Genomic DNA, 6405 nt, shown 5'->3' with positions numbered 1-6405 from the left:
GTGCTAGGCACTGTTCTAGATGCTTAGAATACATCAGTGGACAAATCAGACAATGGTCTCTGTCCCCGGGGAGCTTACATTCTATGAAAGGGAACAGAAAATGAACAATAAGCAAAAAAATAGGTTACAATATATAGTTTATAGAAGATGGTGCATGCTATGGAAAAAAAGAACAAGTAGGATCCAAAGTACCAGACAGTGGCAGTCAGAGGGGAGTCCTCACCGAGAATGTGACATTTCAGCAGGACCTGAGGGAGAGGTGGGTGGGCCATGCATGTGTCTGTAGAAAGAGAGTTCCAGATGAAGGAACAACCAGTGCAAAGGCAACTTTTGTGCAGGAAGTTCAATCACTGGAATTCATCTTCTTTCTTTGTTATCTAAGAAATGTGCCAGGCCTTGAATATTTCCTATCTAATGTATCATTGTAGGAGAGCCAGGTGTTAGGCTGTGAAACACTATGTCATCAAGATTAAAAAGCAATTGTATTGGGGGTGGGGGCGGTGATGGAACTCTTCTATATCTTGGTAGTGGTGGTTCCATGAATGTGCTAAAATTCATAGAACTATACACCCCCAAAGTCTATTTTATTCTATGTTAACTTAAAAAATAAACATTTGGAAAAGCATTTTAGTGCATTTTATTTTGGTCTGCTCAAAGACCTCTGAATTAGGAAGGGCAGGGTATTGGTATCCCCACTTTGCAGGTGAAGAACCTGTGGCGTAAATGTCACTGAGCTGCAAGAGGCAGAGGTGAGGCTCAAAGTCAGATCCATGCCAAAGCTCATTCTCATATAAATACTGCACCTGCCATGTTGCCTTCCAAACTAACCACACAGTCAGACTTTCTGGCAATGGGAAACACATTGTCTAAAAAGAAATCGGAATAATAATAGCAGCTGACACAGATTGTTTACCATGTGCCAAGCACTGTTCTAGATACTTTGCGTATATTAAGTTGCAGGAACTCTATGAGGCATGTACTATTATACCTATTTTGCAGATAAGAAAACTGAGGCACAGAGAGGCTAAGTAACTTTCCCAAGGCTTTGTAGGTGGTAGGTAGCAGAGTTGGGATTGGAACCCAAGCAATCTGGTCCCAGGATCCATAAGCTTAACCTTCAAGCTTACTGCCTCTGTCTACCTGTGTCCAGCACCAGAGTGCTGAGGCCATTGTGGTCCTTAGCCTGGGTTTGGGAGGGGGCTTGCACTTGAAGAGTCCCTTTTATATAGGATTTGTTTTCAAAGTGGCATAGGTTGGGATTTTTAGGCCTTTTGTATGACCTAATCTTGCAGAAGAAATTTCTCCCCTTTTGCCTGTCATGGTACCCAAAGTACCATCATTAGAGTCACCTCATTGAATCTTAAAGACTGAGCAAAAAGACTGCTTTCAGGCCTTATACCTTATACCATTGGAAGAATCATTTTAATAGCGTGATTGTATTGAGGTGCTGGTACTCTGGACTGGGCATCTGGCCTGTCCTCCTCTTCAGATATCCTCTCTTATTCTTAAATACCCCATCTCCTATGTCCTGAGGCTTCTCTGAATTACAGGCTCCAATGACAAGGTCCTGCCAAGAGAACTGATCTTAGGGGTGAGGTATTGAGAAGAAGAAGAAGTGAGGAAGAAGAAGTTTTGAAGGAGGTACATGATGCAGAAATAAACCTCACCACTTTCTCCATTTTCCTAGGATTGGATCTATGTGAACAAACATGTTTCCATGGTTAACAATTCAACTGAATACTTCTCCTCTGGAGGAATTAAACCTGAAGGTGTTTGGTTAAGTGCTTTGGGGCTTCTATGTGACTGTGGGGCCTCTGTGTTCACAGAGTCTCTAAGCATTAATGACTCTCAGTGATGGCTGAAGTCAGGAATAACAATTCTGCATCCTGATGATATTGTAAAGATACCACTACTAAAAACAATGTTTCATTACTATTATTTGTATAATCATTCATTATTTCAAAAGCACTTCTGTGCATTCTTTCATCTAATCTTCCCAACAGCTTCATGTGGATTGGTAAGAATAAGCAATGGGGCTGGGCGTGGTGGCTCATGCCTACAATCCAAGCACTTGAACTCAGGAGTTGAAGACCAGCCTGGAAAACATGGTGAAACCCCTCTTCTACAAAAAATACAAACATTAGCTGGGGGTGGTGGCATGTGCCTGTAGTCCCAGCTACTTGGGAGGCTGTGGCGGTGGGATGCCTTGAGCCCAGGAGCCAGAGGTTGCAGTGAGCCAAGATCGCGCCACTGCACTCCAGCCTAGACCCAGTCTCAAACACAAAAGGAAAACAAAAAACAAACAACAACAAGAAAATCAGTTGTAATAAATAAATAACAGTAGTTAGTATGGGTAGTGCCTAACATGTCAGGCCTTGCACTGTGTCACATCTGTCATCTCATTCAGTGTTCACATCAATTTGTAAAGTAGCCATTATTTGTTATTCCTGTTTTACAGATGAGGAAACTGAGGCACAGAGGTTGAATAAGCCACTCCAAACTCTCATAGATATTACATGAGTAAGTGGCAGAGCTGGGATTGGAACCAGAGTCTGTCTGCCTTTGAAACCTGTGCTCCCAGCTGCAGGTTTCATGGCCTCTCTAGGTATTCAGGCAGTGAAGGAAAAAGGGAACAAGATGCAGTATTCCAGGCAGAGGGGAAAGTATATACAAAGGATATGGACTATTGTTAGAGCATGACTCATTAGAAGAGTTTCATCTTGCATGGCCAAAGTAGCAAGGAAAACCTGGAAGAAGATGGCAATGATTAAGGTCTTTCTGGATTAGGGCGTGTCCTTTATCCTAGGGATATGTGGAAAGTCATGAGGGGACTTCCTGTGGTTAGGGTTGTAGTTTGGAAAGCTCTCTTCTCTCTGCTCTGTGGAAAGTTGACTGAATGATTGAGCTTAGAGGGAGGGAGCTGATTAGGAGGCTGTTGTAATAGGCAAGGGGAGAGAGCTTTAGCAGCATGTGAACCAAGTCTATGGTAGGAATGATGGAGAGGAGGGGATGATGCTGAAGATGTTTGTGGAGACAGAGATGACAGGACTTGGAGACTGAGTGGCTGAAACGCACCAGGGTTAAGGCAGGATTAATTAAGGAGGAGCAAAGTGTGAGACTTAGGTTCACAGGGTTCCAGAAATGGGGAACCCAGGTGCATAAACTCATCTGAGGGTGAGCAAGGAAACAACTTTGGGGTGTCAATGAGGCACCCAGGCAGACATGTCCACTCTCCTGTCCAGGCTGATCAGTGGCTCATCTCTTCTCAAAGTAGCTGTTGCCACTGTGGGGCAGCTCTCATTCCTCCTGCTTTGATGCAAAACTTGTCCTTATGATTTTCACCTTACTTCTGGCTCTGGCTTCACCACCAAGTATGGAAAGTCTTTCATACTTTCTTTAACCTTTCCCAGTGAAGTTTTCCTTCATGTCACAGCCTCCAAGAAGTAAGCTTGCAAAGTTGCCTAATAAAGTCTCTTTTTTTCCTGTCTGGTGTGGTCACTCCTGCCCTCTAGTGGCTAGTGCTAGGGCAGCACGGGGCTGGGTACCCAGCAGGCCTACTGGGTTCTATCCCAGCCTGTCTTCCTGCCTGTCTTTTCCTAGACCTTCATCAGAATCCCTCTCATTCGCACCTTGTCTTGCCATCAGATTAAGTTTGGCATTGAAGCGATATCCTGTGTCCTATCCTAATGATTCAAGAGGAAAAGACCTTGAAAATTACGTAATCCAGCTCCCCACTTTCACACCTGTGGACCAAAATGACTACAACGGCCTTCTAACCTGTCTGGCTCCTTTCATAGACACGTCCTCTAGGTCTGTTTCTACACAGTGGCCAGGTAGACCAGATATCCCTCTTGTCTCTAACCCTCCAATGGCTTACTTTCACAATTGGCTTCAAATCAAAATTGTTTTCAACATGGCCCTTCGTGATCTGACCCCTCTCTGCTTTTCTAAACATTTTCTTATAAGAATCTTGTTCTAACTTCCTGATGGAGCTGGCCATCCTTCTGTTCTTCAAATGTGCCTTGCTTTTTCCTACCTTAGTGCCTTTGCTTATACACCTCTCTCTCCCCATCCTTTATGTTTCAGCCTAAAGATCACTCCTGAAAGAAGTAAAATTGTCTCTGTTTGCTGATGACATGATCTTAAATATAGAAAATCCTAAAGAGTCTACAAAAAAACCTGTTAGAACCAATAAACGAATTCAGTGAAGTTGCAGGGTGTGAAATCAACACGCAAAAATCAGTAGCATTTTTTTACACTAACAACAAACTAACTGCTAAGGAACTTAAGAAATCAATTTCATTCACAATAGCACCAAAAAATGAAATGCTTAGGAGTAAATTTTACCAAGGAGGTGAAAGATCTTCATACTGGAAACTACAAAACATTGGTGAAAGAAATTGTAAGTGACACAAATAAATGGAAAGGTATCCCGTGTTCATGGATTGGAAGAATTAATGTCCGTACTACCCAAAATGATCTGCAGATTCAATGCAATCCCTATCAAAATTCCAATGTTATTTTTCATGGAAATAAAAAAAATCCTAAAATTTGTATAGAACCACAAAAGAATCTGAATAGTCAAAGCAATCTTGAGAAAAAAAGAAGAAAGCTGGAGGCACTTGAAATCTATTACAAAGCTATAGTAATCAAAACAACATGGTACTGACAAGGACACAATGACTGACAGAACAGCAAAGAGATCCCAGAAATAAACTCACACACTTAATTGAAATAAACTCAATTGAAATTTGACTAAGGTGACTAAGGTGACAAGAACACACAATGGAGACAAGACAGTCTCTTCATAAGTGATGTTGGGAAAATTGGATATCCATAGGCAGAGTGAAGTTGGACCCTTATCTCACATCATACAAAAAAATCAACTCAAAATGGATTAAAGACTTAAATATAAGACCTGAAACTATAAAACTACTAAAAGAAAACAAAGGGGGAAAGTTCCATGACATTGGTCTGGGCAATTATTTCTTGGACATTGTCCAAGTGTTTCCAAAAGCACAGGCAACAAAAGCAAAAATAAACAAATGGAATTGCATCAAACTAAAAGGTTTCTGCACAGCAAAGAAGCAATGAATAAAGATGCAACCCAGAGACTGGGTGAAAACATTTGCAAACTATATATCTGATAAGGGGCTAATATCCAAAATATATAAGGAATTCAAACAACTCTATAACAAGAAAACAAATAACCCAGTCAAAAAATGGGCAAGGAAACCAAATAGACATTTCTCAAAAGAAGACATACAAGTGGCTAACAGATATATAAAAAAATGCTCATTATTACTAATCATCAGGGAAAAGCAAATTAAAACCATAATGAGAACTCACCTCACACCTGGTAGAATGGCTATTATCAGAAAGATGTCAGATACAAGTGTTGGAGACAGCGTAAAGGGAAAACTTGTGCACCATGGGTGGGAATGTAAATTTTTTTGTCTTTAGGATAAAATAATAGAATAACATTATTTACTTCCTTTTATCAAAGAAGTTGATTGATACACAACAGGAGACTTGGTTTCAGGCCCAAAGGTAGCAGCAGCAGCATTAATAATGGAAATAATTAAATGGTTATGTGTGTAATGCCTGTCACCAGCAGGCTATTTCAAGTTCAACAGTAATGACTCCATACATATTATTATTTCTTTTTTTTTTTTTTTGAGACGGAGTCTCGCTCTGTCGCCCAGGCTGGAGTGCAGTGGCCGGATCTCAGCTCACTGCAAGCTCCGCCTCCCGGGTTCACGCCATTCTCCTGCCTCAGCCTCCCGAGTAGCTGGGACTACAGGCGCCCGCCACCTCGCCCGGCTAGTTTTTTGTATATTTTAGTAGAGACGGGGTTTCACCGTGTTAGCCAGGATGGTCTCGATCTCCTGACCTCGTGATCCGCCAGTCTCGGCCTCCCAAAGTGCTGGGATTACAGGCTTGAGCCACCGCGCCCGGCCACATATTATTATTTCTATAACTACATTTAAATCATTACCAGGAACTGCTTGTTTTATAGTGGACCTTGAATGTGTGCTGTTAATGTACCAAATTGGGGAGAAAAATAAGGGATTCATTTCAAAAGTTAAAAGAAACAAGTATGTAAGAAATTATTTTGCCTATTAAATGTTTAGTAAATGGCATTCTCTTGTCAGTAAAATGGAGAAATAAGCTAAAAATAATTGGCTAAGTCCTATTAATTTAAGTTACAGGATTAAGTGTATTATATTTTCATTCAAAATTGGATGCTCATTAATTTATAATCGGTAGTGTAGCTAAATTGCTATCTTTGCATAAAAATAGAGCATACAGTTGCTGATAAATCTCTCAGTATGAACAGAAGTTGAAACCTATTTAGTTCAGCAGGGCAGCTCAAGGATGTTTTTACACAACATGTATATCTTC

At 41.1% G+C, this 6405-nt stretch overlaps 1 protein-coding gene across 1 annotated transcript in view; it reads left to right on the top strand.

Annotated features, from left to right (window-relative positions):
* SYN3 (synapsin III) overlaps positions 1-6405 on the top strand; it is a 598011-nt gene that overhangs the window by 41572 nt on the left and 550034 nt on the right. The gene's annotated exons all lie outside the window — the stretch shown is intronic.

The sequence above is a fragment of the Colobus angolensis genome, unplaced genomic scaffold (assembly GCF_000951035.1).
Source record: "Colobus angolensis palliatus isolate OR3802 unplaced genomic scaffold, Cang.pa_1.0 Scaffold457, whole genome shotgun sequence".
In the NCBI taxonomy this organism is placed as follows: domain Eukaryota; kingdom Metazoa; phylum Chordata; class Mammalia; order Primates; family Cercopithecidae; genus Colobus; species Colobus angolensis.
Note: the sequence above shows the minus strand (reverse complement) of the source record. Positions and strands in the feature narration are given on the sequence as shown.